The sequence below is a fragment of the Canis lupus genome, chromosome 11 (genome assembly GCF_048164855.1).
Source record: "Canis lupus baileyi chromosome 11, mCanLup2.hap1, whole genome shotgun sequence".
NCBI lineage: Eukaryota > Metazoa > Chordata > Mammalia > Carnivora > Canidae > Canis > Canis lupus.
In genome coordinates, this window is record NC_132848.1 from 53,438,913 (window position 1) to 53,458,408 (window position 19,496).

Consider the following 19,496-nt stretch of genomic DNA (forward strand, 5'->3'; position numbering starts at 1 on the left):
ATTAGAGTCTTCAGTGCCCCCGTTGACCTTCCAGGTGGGAACTGTCTCCATGAATGCTCTTCACTAAACTGCTGTCAGGTGGTGTGTTTGTGGTGGGGACTCTAGGGGATGGGGGCGTGGAGGATAATGGACAAAAGACCTTGTTCGGAATGGAGAAAGAACCCATTGGACCATTTTGTTCTATCTGTCCAGGAGGACCTGATTGTGGGTATATCATTTTGATGTAGAACCAGTATGAGGAAAAAGCAGGGCTTGTGTGGGAAAGAGAACACTACATTTGGTTGGAGGTGGGGGAGTGGAGATCTCTCTCTGCCCCTGAAGGAATACTCTGGCAGGCTCGGTGGCTTTTACACTCATTCTTAGGAAATGCAGTCCAATGGACTCTATCAGTTATGCAACTCAATTCAGGAATTAGAATAATCAGTCAAAAATAAATCTTAAAATTCCAAACTTGACTAACATGAAATATTTCCCTGCCCTTAAGCCCCATGATTGGACCTGCCTCACCCTGGAAGTCTTCAAGTGGGAATGAGGACCTTGCCTTATGCTTCTCCTCTCTCCCTCAACTTCTGGTTGCTATTTTGATCCCCTGGGAACTGGTTAGAGAAGAGGGGAAGTAATAGCTGCTTTTCATTGGCTGAGGTTTTTTTCTGGTCTGGAAAGTGGCTAAAGAAGTCTTTGTTGAGGATACTCTTTGTAGGTTCTTTGAGTTTTCCCTGCTGGGCCCCATTTCCTTATCCTGTTAGGCCAGGTGTTCCTTTGGAGTTCCTTCCTTCGCTCCCAGACATTGAGTACACCTCCGTGTCTTTCAGCTGAGGTCTCCCCATCCTTATAAGCATACGTCTCAGTGTCCATGATGAACTCATGTCCATTTTCTTTGTTGGGTAGGACACATGTGGTTCATGGGGAGAGCTGTATTCTTTGGAAGTACAGGCTCATCCCAAGGCAGCAGCCTCTCTCGGCTCTCACCAAGCAGTTGCTCTTTTCTCAACTTCAAAATTTCCTGGGCAGGCATCAGACCGCAGTCTGCAGTCCTCATAATCTTCCTAGAGGTGAATCAGGAGTCTGTCTTTAGCATCCTTTAGTTGGAGAAATAACACTTTAGAGATTCCTCAGTGGTTGCTTAGAGCTTTTTTTCTAGTGAGTTGTTAGAGACAGCACATCCCTATCTCTGAACAGAGAGTGGGGTGGGGAATTGCAGCCCACAACCCCTCTCTAAAGAAATTTCTCAATCAGCTTCTCTTTAAAATTCTTCTCTAACCCAATTTTGTATCCTTGATTTTGTTGAGGGTTCCATGCATCATGGACCAGGTTCTTCCTCATTCCCTTTGTAAATTCTTAAACTATGCATGTCTTCTTGGGAGGTCTGCCATCCACCTCCTTTGATATTCTGATCTCTGTGATGTCTATGGCACCTTCATCAAAACTGCAGCAGAAAGTGCTATTTTAATAGCCTACGCATGAGCCATCTGAATCTGGCTGTTGTTCTTCAAGTAGGCTGCTTTTGCTGAGTGGAGGCCCAGGAGACTTTACAGCAGTTCATATGAGGGTACCTATCACACAAAGCAGTAAGGGGTTGGAGGAGGCACAGTTAAGAAGGGCAAAAATGAGAAGGGCAGGATGGGGTGGAAAATAAGATGGAAAAAAAAAAAAAAAGAAAAGAAGATGGAGGAAAGGGCACCTGCTGTCCCATGTGGTGATAGAATCCTTTGGCCAAGGCTTTGATGTTCCCTAGGAATTGGATATAAACCTTGGATCGACCTTAGCCCAAATCTACAACCCATAGGCACTTGGTAAGGGCAGAGTACTCCCCCAAGAGCAGAATGGGGTTTCCTGGGATGCTGCCCCTTATAGTCACACTTTGGAACCTCCAAGGCACATCCTCCTTCATGGCCCTGACTCAGTTTTTTTCTCAGCCCCTAGTTCGATATATCACTGTGTCCTGTTGAAGTTGAATATAAAGATGAGCTGACAGGGGTGCCTGACTGGCTGGCTCAGTGGACCATGCAACTCTTGATCTTGGGGTTGTGAATTCAAGCCTCATGTTGGGTGTAGAGATTAAAGAACAGTCTTAAAAACAGATGGGCTGAGCCTATGCAGCTCTTGGGGGGCAGGGCCCAAGGACAAGTGCAGGTTGCTGGACTCCTGGGGAAAGCAAATTCCAGGGATGTTCTCATTGCCAAAAACCTTCCCCTGCATTGCAGATACTGTCTAGCAGAGTGCTCCACTCTCTGAGTGAGGGCCTCAATACAGAACTCTGAAGAGGTTTATAAACTCCTTCAGAACCTCTGTGCTTTGGTGTATTGGTTCCTGGTAGTGGAAAGTAGCACCGTACAGGAGTTAGTAACCCTATCCATGGAATGAAGTAACCTAGGCTTGAATCTATACATTTAAATTGCAAGTTGTAAAACTTTGAACAAGTTGTCTCCCCCTACCGCCTGCCACCCAGGGCCTTAGTTATTACATCTAAAATGTGGGAGTAATACCAACATGATTGATATAATTCATGTAAACCATGGGGCAAATAACTACCTTTCTCTGGCCATTACTCTCGTAAAATTACTTTGTGGAAATCTCCAGAAGAATAGTACTTGGTACTCAGAAACACTCAACTCTTGCTTCTGATCTTTCTGTGTTACTGGCCTTGTGTTTTTCTTCCTCTTTTCTTCTTTACATCTCTTTTCACTTCAGCTATAGAACTATTGCCAGGTGAATGATTTGAAATGAGAACCATTAAATTATTTGAACTTTTCAGAAGTGCACGTGCCCTGTGTTTATTCACTAAAATCAACAAAGACAAACTGGCAACACACACACACACACACACACACACATACACACATAAATATACACATGTCATTCCATAGGCAACCAGGTAGTGGGAGAATCTGGCTTAGGGACAGATTCAACAACAGAATTGAAAATCAACCATGGAATTAATAATACTCATGGTTCTATGGTTTTAGCACAATGAAATGCTGTCCTCTTCCATCAGAGTGCAGTGTCTTTTTTGGATTTCCCTAAAAGCAGCCTGGATTAGTGAGCAAGGGGCACTGAGAAGGAACCCCACTAAACTGGGCCATTCCTATTTAGGAACTATGTTTGATTCCCAATTTTTCTGCCCCCATGTCTCTAGTCCCATCTACCATCTTGTTAATATTTATAGTTGCAGTTTGCTGCTCCAGTAGAAAAAGCCAGAAGTGCTCATGGATTGCCTCGTAAAAGAAACTCAATTTAGGAAGTCTTATTCACTAAGGATTTATTAGCTCTTCACACTCTGGAAGTCTGGAGTTTTATTTTGATTCAGAGTTAGTTGTGCACCCAAACCAGATGAATAATTCCGCGCTGGAGACAGGACACTCTTTGGAGGCAAGAGCTTTTCAGCCGCCAGCAATTTCCCCTTTGGCTATGGTCCCCAGGTGAGGGATATATGTGTGTGGCAAAAGTTGGGGGAATTCTCTTTGCCCAGAGTGTAACCATCTAGGTGTGTCCCTCTGCACAGACTGATTCAGAAAGTCCTAAGTTTTCATTACTTAAGAATAGATGGTGGGAATTGGAGTGGTACAGACATTTCTACAAATGTATTATTGAAGATTAATAGTAAAATTTGCAGGTGGTATAATCTCTATATGTGGTTGGAGGGGGGAACGACGAAGAAAGGTCCCACTTGAAGAATTACATAGCAGTTGGAGGTAACCTTGCCAAGGTAATGTCAAAGAGCTAGATGAGTAACTGTGAGCTGCATGGCATAAAGAGTGAGAGCTAGGTGTTCAAAGGAAGACCAGTCAGCATGTACTAGACTGGTCAGGGAAGGCTCCATGGCCAGGCAAGATTTTAACTGGGCCTACTGGGTTTTATTTGAAGAAGGAAGGGAAACAACCCTTCAAATGAGGAATTTTGGGAGGGAAAAACCCCCACAACAAATCTCTGCTTTGGATTTCAGCCAGGACTTGTCTGCCATTGAAAGGGAGACTGTTAAAGGTTTCAGAGCTGTACTTCAGTGTCAGCTGCAGATATTCACAACATGTATTTGGGAACATGAGGGAAAAGGGGAATTAGTAGAAAACCGCCTCCTATTTTGTCTCCACTCCCACACCCTAACAGCTTAAGAACTGAGTAATTCAGACTCAGGGGAAAAAGTTATGTAGTATTTAAAGTCCTAGCCAGAGCAATTAGGCAAGAAAAATAAACCAAGACCTCTAAATTGGAAAGGAAGAAGTAAAAGCTGAGTATTTGCAGATGAGGTGATGTAGTATATAGAAACCTCTAAGAAGTCCATCAAAAAGGTATTAGAACTAATCGCCCCAACACAGTAAAGTTGCAGGATACAAAATGAGGACACAAAAATCTGTGGTTGACAATCTGAGAAGTTCCTGAGAAGATGACGATAGAATCAAGAATTGGAGGTCACTCAGTGTAGAAACGGTCTTAGAACTCAATTATGATACCATAGAATAATCAGTGTCAAGATTAGGCTACGATCAAGAAGATCAATATCAAGATTTGGGATATCAAGAAATGTTTAAAAACTATACATTTTTTTTTTCTGTTTAGTAAGTCAGGGAAGACCTTTAGATTTTGCTTAAAATTGGTCAGCAATGTATTGGTATGTAAAGGGGTAAGTGCTGGGTAACCATGTGGGTAAGAGGAGCAAGCTTCTCCTGGGGGCTTAGCGTGTTATGTGTGCTCAGACATCGTATATGTGGATCATCGCAGCTCTGATGAGATACCTATTTTATCTTGGGGTTACTGAGGCTCAGAGAGATGAGGTAACTTGCCTGTAGTCACATGTTAATGAGTAGCTGAGGACCAACTTGAATCTATTCCTTAGGCCATTATAAATCACTATCATTTATGTGGAAACCTTTTCTTTTTTTTAAAAAAAAATTTTTTTTTTAAATTTTTATTTATTTATGATAGTCACAGAGAGAGAGAGAGAGGCGCAGAGACACAGGCAGAGGGAGAAGCAGGCTCCATGCACCGGGAGCCCGACGTGGGATTCGATCCCGGGTCTCCAGGATCGCGCCCTGGGCCAAAGGCAGGCGCCAAACCGCTGCGCCACCCAGGGATCCCGTGGAAACCTTTTCAATATTGTTTGACAGAAGTTTTATTCTACTTTCTGTGGGTCCTCTGCTGGGCTGCCTGAAGTAAAACTATCTGAGGACAGGTGCCGGCTTGGTCTAATGTTTAAAAAAGATCAGCGCTTTGTGCCATCCAATATTTTTAATAAAGCTTTTCTAGTATAAGGATGAGATAATTCATATACACTGTCTTATACATAAGAATTCAATAAATGCGATCTATCATGATAATAATGATGATGGTAATGAAGATGATTAAACAGCTTCTGCCCAAAAGGATTTCCTCTGACAGATTATTGATTTCTGCAAAAGAATCAGCCTAATAGGATAGAGATTTGTCATCTTCACATCATTAATTATGAAGCATTTATCAAACGTAGATGAGGAAATAGGCTCTAGAGTCCAGAGCTTAACCTTGTTCTGCCTCCTAGTGGTGCTTCAAGGTTCTTATCTTATGTAATAGAGGGCAAAGAATGTGATTTTATTTGTGTGTGTGTGTGTGTGTGTGTGTATTTAGTCAATGAGAAACCTAAGCAGTTTCTCTCCCCTCAGAGAGCTGAGATAACTTGCTGATTCATCTTGTAGAGATTTTTCCTGAGGAATATAGCCAGCCTCTTCTGTGGTATGGCAGGTGTTCTCAGCCAGGAATAATCCAGCTCTTCTTTTGCATATCTGGTCCATCTTCCCTTGAACTTCGAGCCCTTCTGTTCCTTTTGTGAAGATAAAAAACTATGCGTGATGGACCTGAGGGTGGAAGAGGGCACATCTTTTGGCCTTGACTTCCATACAAGACCACCAAATGGAGAATTAATTACCAAATAAACTGTACCAAAAAAAAAAAAAAACCTGGAGAACGTCAACAGAAGGAAAGGATTTATACCTGGGATGGGGTGGTTCGGTAGGCTTCTTGGGGGGTAGTGCTGAGCTGGTGGGACTTGAACTGGTCTTTAAAGCCTGACTGTTAGCTATGAATCTCAGCTCTACTTCTTAATAGGTATGTGACCTTGGTAGATTTTTAGTCTCTCTTTGCCCCAGTTTGCACATCTGTAAAAGCAAAATGATAATAGTACCTACCTCATCAGAATGCTGTGAGGATTTAATGATTTCGTACCTCTCAAGTGCTGAGAACCTAGGATGAGTCTAGCACCTAAGAAGAGTTGAATGATCATAGCTATTTTTACTGAAGACTTGGGATGATTATAGAGTCAGAAGCCAGATCTCAGAGGCAGGAAAGAGAATTCAGGTCAAATATATGGTCCTTCCCAGCCAAGGCAGGATGTCTGACTCATCCCATTTCACTAGTGACACAGCCAGGGGCAAAATGTTTATCCTCTGACTTCCCTGAAATCTTAAGTGGCTTCTTGGTGGCTGCAATCTGGAAAAACCCTTTTCTGAAGAGCTTAATTTGCTCTTTGGGAATATTTGAGCCTGGGGAAATGTTGGTCCTGAGGGGGCACATCCCAGTTTCTTTTAGTAAACATGCCTTGTTGGAAATTCAGAAGACTTGCGGGCTGTTTCACTAAAAGCCTTGTTCAAGGCCAGCTATTGACTTACATGTACATTTCCAAGGAGAAGATCCAAGAATGCTTACATGTACATTCCAAGCCTGAGGTTGTCCCTGTTCCAAGGCAATATCTGGGGTTCTTTCAACACTCAGTAGTCCTCAATTGATCATCTTGCATGGGTCATATTTCTGCCTTTACAGAACTTAAAATTTATCAGTGTAGGGCACCATGGGAACAAGTGGAAGGGGATAACTAATCTAGTCCAGGATAGTGAAAGAAGGGACATGTAAGCCCCAAAGAAGGAGGAGGAATTAGTCTAGAGGTTTAGGATTGGTGTTAAGGGTGGGAGTGGGAGATACTGACCTACTGAGACAGGCTAAGGTTAATATTGTGTATGGGTGATCATGTGTGTGTCTGTCTGTGGATGGAAATGATGGAAGAGGGGCAGTCTGGGATAGTGAAAAGGGACTTTCTCTGAATTAAGGAGAGAATCCAGTTTTTGCAATATCTTACTGGCTGAATTTTGGGCAAAGCACTTCACCTCCGTGAAACTTAATTTCTTCTTAATATAAATTTGGCCTATTTCCCAAGACTATTTTATATAGTAAGAGATATGAAAGGGCTTAAAACATACAGTATTAAGTACTTTTCAGGAATTGTCATTGTAATCATGATTTCATTTTGGAAGGCTGACAGTACTTTTATATATCTATAGTACTGGGGGTATGTGGAAGTCTGTGGTGAGTCACCATCGGGGACAAGGTCTTTAATACTTCCAAGGCCCTTATTAGAAGCAGCGTCTCGGCTTATGATGGTGGAACGTGTTAGCCTATCAGAGTAAATGGTCACCTCTGCTATTGATTCCCCCTATTCCATGGCTACCGCCAATTATATATGCCCAAAAGGTGGTGACTAACAGCATATGCAGAAAAGATGTAAACTGTTTCCCCAAATACCAGTCACAGCACATCAATTCTTGCTATTATATTTTTGCTAGTGGCCTACAGCGATAACTTGGTCAGATGGCTCAGACAGTGGTGGGAATGGCTCAGACAGTAGAACAATATGGTATAACGGAGGGACTTCTCACTAGGCAGAGAGGTGATGGGGAGGACTTGAGAGACCAGTTGCAGGGGTCGGATGTGAAGGTGACAATTTGGTGGTCTGAAAGGGCAAGTAGCCTTCCATCTTGATCCTAGTTCAAGGGTCACTGGGTGACTTTGGTAGGTCACCTGGCTTCTTGAAGACTTTGTTTCTTTTTCCATTAGCTGGGAGATGATAATAGTACCAATTTCATAGAATTCTGAGAATTACTAAAAGGTAAAATTAGGACATAGGAATATAAGATGAATGTGTCAAAGATTTTATGCAACTCATAGCAAGCAGTAAGATGATAGAACTGGTTTAAAGGAGAATTCAAAGAACCACACATATAGGCAATAGAGAGTGCCCGAAAGAATTTAAACATAGGTGCAAACTGAGTTTATCCACAAGGTAATAGTCAGTTGCATCCCACTGGGCACGCTTCATTTGCATTTCAATTGACAAGCTTACTTGCTTTGCTATCAGTTTTCTATACCTTACAGAGTTGTAGAATAGCTCAAAAAAAATTATAACCTAGATAATGCCTAGTTTTCTCTTGGAAAAAAAAATCTGATCTTTTTGGTCCATTTCAAAGTCTTTCTCAAGATTTTCTCGCACTTAATTGAATAGAGACCATGCATATAGAGTGCGTGGCAAAGAGTAAGTGCTCAATAAATGCTAGCTATTATAAAAGTCACTGAAATTAATAGTAATAATAAAAATCCTTTGCATTGCTGGCAGAGTTATCTCCCTGAAGTAAAGCTCTGGTCATGATACTTCCTTCAAAACTTTCAGTGATTTGTCATGTCTGAAATAAATCCTACACTTCTTAGCTGGACACCTAAGGTTCTCTGAGCTGTCCTCCCCCCAAATTACCAGTCCATTTACTACACATGACTCCCTGCAAGGTCTGTCATGGTGCCTGGAAATCACCATTATTGATCAAACTTCTTGTTTACTGAAGACCCATAGGTCTCAAAGTATACTCTTTCAAAATGCAGATGCCACCAAGGGAAGATTTTTGCTGACCGGTGATCTGACAACAACATACTTGTCCAGATTGGCAAGTGTATTATTAGTCTGCTCAGGCTGCAAAAACAAAATACCTCACGCTGGGTAACTTAACAATTAGTTTCTCAGAGTTCTGGAGATCAGAAGTCCATGATCAAAGAACTGGCCAATTTGATTTCTCTGTCTCTCTCAAGATTTATCTATCTATTTATTTGGGTGAGTGAGTGGGTGAACAGTGGAGGAGCGGGGTGAGGGGGGATGGGAAAATGCAGGGGGAGGATGGGAACAAGCAGACTCCATGCTGAGTATGAACATGCAGGACTCCATCACAAGACAATGACCTGAGCTGAAACTAAGAATCACAGGCTTAACCAGCTGAGTCACCCAGGTGCCCTCCAGATAAAAATATTCTTGACTGAAGTTTTCTTTTTAAAACAAAAGTAAAAATTTCAAGTATAACAAAGATGTTGAAAAATGCATACATCGAAAGCTCGTATCTTAACTAAGTTCTAATAAAGTGAAACCCTACGCAACTAGTAGCCCAGGGCTGTATCTCCTAACCCCTAATCATTTCCTCACTCCTTGTTCCTCGAAGCAACCACTGTTCTGACTTACAGTACCATAAATTGGTTTTGCTTGTTTATATGCTTCCTATAAATGAAATCCTATCGTATGTGTACTTTTGCGTCTGGCTTCTCTTTGAGATTCAAACAGGAGATTCAGATATTATTGCATGTAGCAGTAATTCACTAATTTTGATTGCTTCATGATCCTTCATTGTGTGAATACATCAAAATGCATCCATCCTTTGTTGATGTACAGTTGGGTAATTTGAATAATGCTGATATGGACATGGTTATACGTTCCTTTTCGGGTGTGTGTGTATGTGTGCATTTCATTTTTTTTTTCTATTGGATGCATTATTTTAAAATAGTTTTTCAAAGTGGTCATATGAATTCCCTAAGAACTCATGAAATTAAGTAACTTCTCATATTTATTAGCCATTTTTATTTTTTCTGTTAAGTAACTGTTTGAATACTTTTTAAAATATTTGGTTAAAAAATATTGGGTTGTTTCTTATTGATATGTAGAGGTCTTTTTTTTTTCTTCTCAGAATGTGAATGAACTCTTTGCTAGTCTATTGCCCTCTCTTTTCTAATTTGTTTTATCTTTTTATCTTTATTCACTTTATTTCGTCATTATTCATTCTCCTAGTTCACTTGGTTTTATTAAAGTGGAAGCTGATTTCATTTATTTTTAATATTTCTTTGTCCTTTTCATAAACTAAAAGTATTTAAGACAATGATTATTCTTCTGACTACTGTGTTAACTTTTCTTGTTGGTTCTGATATGCAGTGTGATGTTTTTAAAAAAATCATTTTCTATATGGTCTGAAGTTTAAGTTTGTATTTTCACCTTGAAGCAAGAATTGTTTAAGAAAGATTTTAAAAAACTTCTCTTTTAGTGCATTGGAATCAGAAGATATTGTTTATACTACTTCTACCTTTGGAAATTTATTCACCTCTTTGTAACTTAATGATCAACTTTATGGGTCTTAAGTACTTGACAAAAAGACATTATTTATATTGAGTGAGTAGAAATTCTATGAGTGTTTATATAAAATATCATACAATCCATCAGATTTACTTTATTAGATAAGTTTTCATAACCTTAATTTTCCTTCCTATGTTTGTTATGGACTGAGATGAGAGTCTGGGACTGATGTGCTCTTTCTCCCTCTACTTCTTTTTAAAACTCTCAGAGATTTTGTTTTATGAGGATTACTCTAGAGCTCATATATGTTCACATTATCTTCTTTGAGATTGCACCTTTGGCATAAGAAAAATACTATCTTGCCTCTTTGGATCTTTTTGGCCTGAGTCCAATTTTGTGTAATATTCAGATTATGATTTTTTTTGGGGGGGGGTGGTATGAATTTGCCTAATTTGTCATTTTAACCTTTCTGAGAATATATATTCAGCATAGACTACAACTACATGTTGTGATTTGATCTGAATGTTGCTTTCTTACTGTTGGCCTCTGTACTGAGTATAAGTTGTTCTTTGTCACTTAATTTTTTTAAGCTTAAGTGATATCCTTTATCTTCAGCATCATTGTGTCTGCGCAACTTATCTTTCCTCTGTTGATGTTTGTGATCACACATGGTCACAACATATAACATCATGTTCTGTTATCTTATACTCCTTTTTGTTTTCGTCTTACAATCCATTGAAGCAGTGGAGACTATGCCCCACTAGTTGTGTTATGATTTTTACAGTAATTTCTTGTTTGGATGAAGTTAAGCTTCTACTAAATTGCTTAAGAAAAGCTTACACAGGGGAGCCTGGGTGGCTCAGTTGGTTAAGCATCAGACTCTTGTTTTTGGTCAGGTCATGATCTCGGGGTCATGAGATTGAGTGCCACATCTGGCTGCTTGTTCAGTGTGGAGTCTGCTTGAGATTCTCTCTCCCTCTGCCACTCCCTCTCATTCACGTATGTGTCCTTCTGTGCTCTTCCCTACCTCCCCGCCCCTCAATTGAACACTGCTGTGAAGAAGTTTGAGGCCAGGTTGTTTTTAGTTTTGAATTTGTGACTGTCTTTTTATGTAACTACCCCAAAGTTTGCTTTGAAGTCCAGAATTTTTATTAGGATGTATCTTAGTATTGACTGTTAAGAGGCCCTTCTCTTTAGGATACAGTGTATACTTTCGATAGATAGACTCAAATTTTTTAAGTATATCTTATTGTAGAAATAGACCACCCAAATGAGAACAAACAAAGACTATTTACTTGGAGCTTGCTCTACAAGAAAGTTGACAACTTGAGTTTCACAGAGACTCAAAGTTGGACAGAGGAATGGGAAAGCTTTATGGTGCGGGGAGAGAAAGGGAAGCCCTCACATGTGCCCTGATTGGAAGAGGGTTTAGGCAGGAGGAAACTTAGGTGAACTAACAAGAAGCAGGCATCTTATGTGATGGGCTTGGGGAGCATATTTGGCTTTCTTTGATGGTTTCTAAATGAGGCAAAAATTGAAGCTGGAAGTTATTAAGTTCTGGTTATTTTGGGCTAATTGCTAAGAGGGTTGTTACTTGTTTTCTGGGCTGCAGAGAGTGAATCAGTTGTATTTTAATGGATAGCCTGGATATTATCCATTTGTTAATGCACTCAATTTTTATTTTTCATTCTTTTAAACTTCCACTTTCTCTTTCATTTCTCATCTTTATATCTCATAGTGAGTTCACTGGCATCTTTTTTTCCCCCTTTTCATTTTTGCCTTTATTTCTATAATAGCTTTATTTATTTAAAGATTTTATTTATTCATGAGAGTCACAGAGAGAGGCAGAGACATAGGCAGAGGAAGAAGCAGACTCTCTGTGGGGTGCCTGATGCAGGACTTGATCCCAGGACTCCAGGATCATGACCTGAGCCAAAGGCAGATGCTCAATCACTGAGGCACCCAGGTGCCCCTGATGGCTTTATTTTTATTTCTTGTACTTCATTCCTGAATGCTACCAGGCCATATTTAATCTTTTCCTTGTTTCATTTATTCCCCGAGCTCTTGTGTTGGTGCTTTGTGCTCCTGTTTAATAGGAGGAATTGCTTTATTAGGTGTTTTAGATTTCCATCAGTTTTTCTTCATGGCAACACAGTTCTATATTCATTGCCACTTGCTTTTATTGATAATTTCTTATTTTTTTTAACTCTTACATTATCTTAGTGTAGGTCCTATGCTTTTAAAAATACTCCACTTGAAAAGTGGCAAGTTATTCTGGAGCAACTAAATATGTAAGAGAGGAGCTAAAGCTATTTGGTTGACTTTTATTTATTTTATGATCTAGGATTTTGTGTGTGAGCTAATTTAGACTTTACCCAATAAAGACAGTCTGATCTATGACTTTTTATTCTTTATTTACTATTATTTTTAGTGTAGAACTATTTTCTTGTGATGCCATAGACCTAGACTGAAAACATGATGTGATTCTTTACCAAAGCATCCTGTTTCTGGGGTCTCAAAGTTTAAATATCCCTATCCTTCCTATTACTAACACTTACTACACTAGTACTAGTTAGTTACTACAACATTTACATTGTAGTCTGTGTCCCTCACTGTACATTCCTCGCTTGAAGAATTTGTCTCACACCTCCTGGAAGTTGTAGCTGAGTCTTCCTCTTCAGAATCTTTTCTGTTCCTTCCTACATGGCCCCTTCTCAGTCAAAACTATAGTTTGAAGCTCTAGGATATTTTGGGGGAGGTGTGGGAGTGAGAGTGGGGACCTGAGGTTTAAACTGTCTCCTGGTTTTTCTGAAAATGGCCTTTATTTTTTGATTTGTTCTTGCCAGTTCTGGATAGTTTTGTATCATTTCCAGGAAAAGAAGAGAGAAATATTGATTCTTTATCATCATGTTTAGATAATCATTTCAAGATTGCCCCTTAGGAGACACAGGAAAGCTGGCATCTGAAAGTGACTGGGGCTCTCCCTAGGCATGGCTGGCTGAAAAGAAGGGAGCCCATCACTCCTGTGGCCAGATCAGTCCCCCTTTAGTCTGACCTGTGCTTCCTACTTGAGCTGGCATTTTTACATCAGAAGTCTTCATTTAAAAAAAAGTCATCTTAACTATAAAGCCTTTAGAGAAAGAAGTCATTATTATTATTATTATTATTATTATTATTTTACTGTCAATTGGTAGAAGATAGATTGTGAATCAGTGTTAGAGTTAGTGTTTGGGGGAGAAATTGGGAAGTGAAGTTTAGACTTTGGTCATGCTTAATGGGTAGCATGTGCTAGAGAACATATTTAAAACTTCTTTTTCCCTTAAATCAACTTTTAAAAAATCCATTCCCAATCTGGGCTTATAAGAAAGATTGTATAAGAGATTGTAATCACTGGGATGTGAATTTGTGTGTGTGAGATTTATTATTTTTTAAAAGAGGCCCCGAGAAGCCACTTGGGCCAGAAAAATGTATCCCTTAGGGACTTTGATTTGATTTGATTTTTTTTTATTTTTTAAAGATTTTATTTATTTATTCATGAGAGACACAGAGAGAGAGAGGCAGAGACACAGGCAGAGGGAGAAGCAGGCTCCATGCAGGGAGCCTGACGTGGGACTCAATCCCGGGTCTCCAGGATCACACCCTGGGCTGAAGGTGACGCTAAACCACTGAGCCACCCGGGCTGCCCAGTCTTCAAGATTTCTGGGAGCGAGGTAGTGCACTAAGGATGAGTTCTAACCAGTTTTGAGGTGCCTATGAGCTATTCTTATTTGACTCTCACAGTAGGCTTTTAAATACAAAATTTATTAAAAAAATACAAAATTTATGAGAATTTTCTGGCTCTACACACCCCCTCCTCCCCAGTGACAGACCTGTTGATGATTGATAGTAGCTTTGGAGGTCAATACCATCTATTAAGTTAAAGCCTAAGATATGACAATGAGGTTGAGGGATCTTTCTGTCAGTCTTGAACTTTTGAATACAACCTCTTTGCTAAGGTGATTGATCAGAGCTGGGGTCTTTGAGTAAGCCTCAGAGTGGGGGAAAGTGATCAATGTACCCAAAAAGGTAACATACTCAACCTTGATCTTCTCTTTTATGGGCTCAGTTTTTTTCTTTTAATCTCTGTTGACATGTCTGAGCATTTTTCCTTCAATATTTAGAATTGGGAGGAAGGGAGTAAATAGACTACTTGGATCTTGAAACTTTGTGCAGTTTAGCTTTTATTCAGAGCTATGCACTGCAAGGTGTGCTTAGGAATAAAATGGTATTCTGATTTTCATTCTGCATTCATTCCTTGTGAATACCTCCCTAGAACTTTGTTGGGAGAAGATGGGGATAATTAACAGAGCAAGAGTTAAGTCATTGTCTTGTCCCTGACCATTGTAACATCACCATAGCATCTGGCACTCCCATTTTAACCTCTTAAAGTAACCTCACTGGGATGTTATAAAGACCAGGGTCATAGAAGACTGCAGGAATGGGGGGGGGGGGGAGGGGCGGGGAATGCCCACTAGCTGGGAAAGAAAATGGTATAGTAGAACATGGGGCAATGGACTAGAAGAGCCTATGTGTGAGGATGTGACTAGGGAGGGGCTTGGTGGTCACAGAATATTTTTGAAATTAATGAAAGCTCTCGTGAAAACATAAATGTGCTAGTTTAACAATATAGTTTCCAGTACTTTAGTGCCTCCCATTGCTTACTGGGAGGATAAAATGTAATCTCTTTAGCCTTGTCTCCTGTCTTGTCATATCTCCACCCTCTTGTAGGCACAATGATATTTAATTCCTTAAGCTAATCAAATCCTATATTTATTCCAGGCCTTGGTATCACATGAGCTATGCTGTTTTAGAATGTTTGACTCACTTGGCAAATACCTGTTTACCAGATAGTCCCCCTCCCCTTAAATTGTCACTATAGGGAAATGTACTTTTAAACCCACAAAAATCAGGTGTACAACTAATGTTAAGTTTCTTCGTTTCTATACCTCATCGATCTTAACGTCTTGTTTTGCCTAATGGCAGGAAAAGCTACAGTCTTGTTATGTTAGTCCATTAATCTAGTCACTTCTACGATTTTCTCTAATTGAAGAATTAGTCATTTCAGATACTTCCCCACTTTGGGGGCCACATTTAATTAGTAGAGGTGCTTGCAAGTTGTCACAGCATTTGGGAAAGCATCAAGTCCCTGGTATTTAACCATGAGATCCCTGTTTCTGAGATAGCTTTTTGGCTTATCTCTGGTCATGGAATCTATACCTCTGGCTTCTGTCAAGATGTACCATTTTGCTTGGCTGAGGGGCAAGTTCAAGAGAACTCACCATGTTTTCATACCAACCACTGCAGGGCAGTCTATTACCTGCCCTCTGCTTATATGAAGCTTTTTCTGGTCATGTGACATCCACAGGCATGCAGACTTTTTCTTTCACGGCTAAACCCTGGGAGTCAAATATGTAAATTGGTTCTTTAATAATTCTCATTTTGAAGAATTGTCATGGAATAATCTGATATTCTGCCTCCTTTAAGGTTTTGCTATTGATACTTAAGTCTGGGGTTTTAGAACTCAAATCCTTTTTTCTGAAGTTCAAACACTTGTCAATGAAAGTTTTGTTTTTTAACCTGGTTTGCTCTGACAGACTTAAAAGTCTATTTTGAAATTTAAAAACTGGGACGCCTGGGTGGCTCAGTGGTTGGGTGCCTGCCTTTGGCTCAGGTCGTGATCCCTGGATCTGGGATCGAGTTCTGCATTGGGCTCCCTGCTTGGAGCCTGCTTCTCCCTCTGCCTGTGTCTCTGCCTCTCTGTCTCTCTAATGAATAAATAAATAAATAAATCTTTAAAAAAATTCAAAAACTGAGAATGGACTACTTTATCTTAGTGTTCTTGCTATAAAAATTCTGTTGCTTTTTAAAGTATTGAATTCTCTGTCCAGGGGAGAGTCACAAATGAGATAGTAGACTATGAAGGGAAGTATTTTTTTGAGGGAATGAATCTACCATGGAAGCCTTCCTCAATGTCAGGACCAGATCAAGCCCCCACTGTTACAGGTTGAAATTACAGGCTGAGGTGATGTGTATCTCTAATCACAGCAAGGTCCATGTGTGCCACCAAACTGAGTTTCATAAGAAATCTGGGACTGTCTGTCTTGTTCACCACTAAAACCTGATCTCACAGCGTAAGACTTGGCAGAGAGTAAGTGTTGCACAAATTTTCATTAAACTGTTGAATAATCTGGAGTGAAGGAGGAGATAACTGTAACAGCAAGAGGGTTCTGGTATCAAGGGGTGGGGGTAGATAATGAATGGACAAATGTGGGAAATGGCTGCATGTAGTTCTTTAAATAGTTGATTGGAGCAGTGACGCTTGAATATTGTTGTGGAACCCATTGGATCTTTGTGCTTTGACTCAATTTTAAGTAGACATTGAGTTGGGAACCCATTCTGGGATAGTAGTAATACAAACATAATGAACAATGGGGAAAAACACCACCTCTGCATGTGGGTAGCACTATTTGCATCCACCTGGATGCTCTTTACATAATTCTTGCTTATCGCCTCTCCATATTCCCTAGACATGAACTGAATGTAGTTCTGACTCACTACAGAGGGGGGCTCTGTTACCATGGTGAGGACAGGGCATTGTAAAGTTCTGTGCCTATCTGTGCTGCACTGGGTTAGAGGTTCCCTACAGAACCAGCAGGCTTGCTTGAAGAAAACAAATAAGTTAAAAATAACAAGCGGGTAATTCACTTTCTCATTTTATCAGGTTGTCAGGAAATTTGTGTGTGTTGTATGTGTTTTTATAATTTGAAAAGCATTTCTGAATCTTTCTTGTCAGAATTGATTATTTTGGGACTTTAAAAGCAATACACTTAGAACAAAACCAAAAAATCCTGACTTGAAAGCAGATGGTGAGACTTCTTACTTGTTTGATTCTCAGGGAATCCTGGCACATTTTTGGCACTCCAGAAAGAGGGATAATGTCATTAGGGTCACTGTCTCAATTTATCTTCTCCAGAGAAGGACACAAGGAAACTGTAAGCAAGGCTTATCTAAGTCTCTGCATGACCCAAGCACCAGAAGTTGGTAGAAGGCAATTAGCTTTGCAAATTGACATCAAGGGGGGGAAAAAAAACTTTTGTAAGATAGATTCAGAGGCCAGAAGGGGACCTTTAAGGCCAGTCACCTAGCTTTCTTCTTTTACAGATGAGGAAACAGACCTAGAGTGAGTTGACTTGTTCAAGGTGACACAATTAGCTACTGATAGAGCTGTGATATGATTACTTAAACCTCTGCTCAAACTTGTATTAGCCTACAAACCATATAAGGATCATATTAAAAATGTAGATGCTGATTCAGGAGATCAGAGACTTGCCTGAGAATCTGCATTCTCAGATTGCACTTTTGTGCACTTTGGTGATACGTTGACAGTCTTGTTTCCTGGGCAATACTGACTTCTTAGGTAGCAGGGACCTAATCCTAACCCATTCCGGACTACCTCTTTCAGACAATATGCTGGGTTAAGGCAAGGAAGAAGGTTCGAGATCAGTCATACACAAGCTTTCACTGGATCATGCTGAGACTGCTCACTAAATAGGGGATGTACTATAAGATCAGGTTTATGGGCTCTGACTGTTTAGATCTTGCCTTCACCAGATCCTGTCACTGTTTTCTTCTCCCGTGGAGCGGGGTCCTGGAAAGATGGGATACCTGTTACTTACGTAAAGAAAAATTGTGAAAGACTCACAATGGATTGCATGAATCTCTGGAGTCTCCTCTCATTGTATTTGAGCTGCTTTTTTTTTTTTTTTTTAATCTAAATTGTGGAACTCTTAAGTGTACTACAAATGATTCTTGTCTGCAAAAAATGCAAATGAAAAAAGTGTAAATAATATGTATCCCATGGAATGTGACTATTGCCAGGTGGATATTGACCATATCTATCTGTAAATTCATTTCAGCCTTCCTGATGGTCTATGTGCTTCTTTGAGTTCTCCTTTGAATTGATTGTAACATCGTATTGTGTCACTAATAAGTATTTGACACATGCTTATTTTATCTGTGAACAAGAAGTATAGTTTTTATCCTTTCAAAATTATTCTTAAAAAAAATCACTTAATTTAAATATCTTCTCCAAAAGTGGGGAGATTGAATCTGCTCTTTAATGTGGCAACTTGGGATTTTTATTTTCAACGGTTGTATAACATTTAGTGTCTTACCATCTTACGGAGACTCAAGGATTCTAAGTTACTGAGGAGACAACTAAAAGAGAAGTAAATTTATCTAGGGACACACAACGAGGGTGTGGAAGAGCAAGGACTTTTCCATTTCCTTATACTACCTTTTGTTTGTGTGTTCACATGCCCTAGGTCTTCAGTATTGGCCTGATCTATGAAAAGGGGTCAAGGAAAATGAGAAAAGTTTGTGCCTTGTCATGGATCTGTTTGTATCTTCTATTGTCTACCTCAGGCCTGTCACCTGCAAAGATGTAGTGTCAACTAAATGTGTCTCTGAAGCTTAATGTCTCCATGCCACTGCCGATGAGCATGGCCGTGGTGACAGTGATAGCGATGATAAAATTTCTTGGAATGAGTACATGCTTTGGAGCCAGATTGACCTGAGTGTCAATTCTTTTCTGTTATTTACGGGTTGTCCTACCCTTGACAGAATTGCTTATCCTTCCTGGAAATTTTTTTTAATCTGTAAAATGTAGCACAATTTCGTAGAATTATTGCAAGAAATTTGAGATAAGATGAAAAGCACAGTGTAGTTTTTAGCCGTTATTTATCAAATGTTCTTTTCCCTTCACTTTTGTCATAAAATATATTCATTTATATTCAACTCTTTACTCAGAAGAGCGTCAACTGCTCAATGACCTTTATTGGACACTTATTATGAATCCAGCCTTGTGGTGAGGACCATGGGACATACAGAAATGTAAACATTCCCATTCCTGCTTTCAATGAATGCACAGCCTAATTAAGGAGAGGGTAGTACCAGACCTCAGACAAATAGACCTCAGTGCGGTAAGGTTTGGAAAAGCAAGGCATCTATGAGGGCTAGGATGGGTGATCGTGGGCACATCATAAACAATGGTGAGGTGGTGGGAAGGGACATGGTAGTGGTGGGAAGGGACATGGTGATGGAAGGGAATTGATAAAACTAGAGAGAGAGGATGGTGCTGGGGGATAGTGGAGCACAGATGGGGGAAGCAGATCTGTGCTGGCCTGGAGAGGACCTTGGGTATTGAGCTAAGCTTGAAGGCTTAATAAACAAGTGACAGCCAGCCCCTGGAGGGTTTGAGCAGAGCAAAGAATGTGCTGTGCAA

General features: G+C 40.1%; 1 long non-coding RNA gene across 2 annotated transcripts in view; it reads right to left on the bottom strand.

The window, feature by feature from the left end:
- LOC140600216 (uncharacterized) overlaps window positions 1–19,496 on the bottom strand; it is a 38,282-nt gene that overhangs the window by 5,456 nt on the left and 13,330 nt on the right. The window lies entirely within an intron of this gene.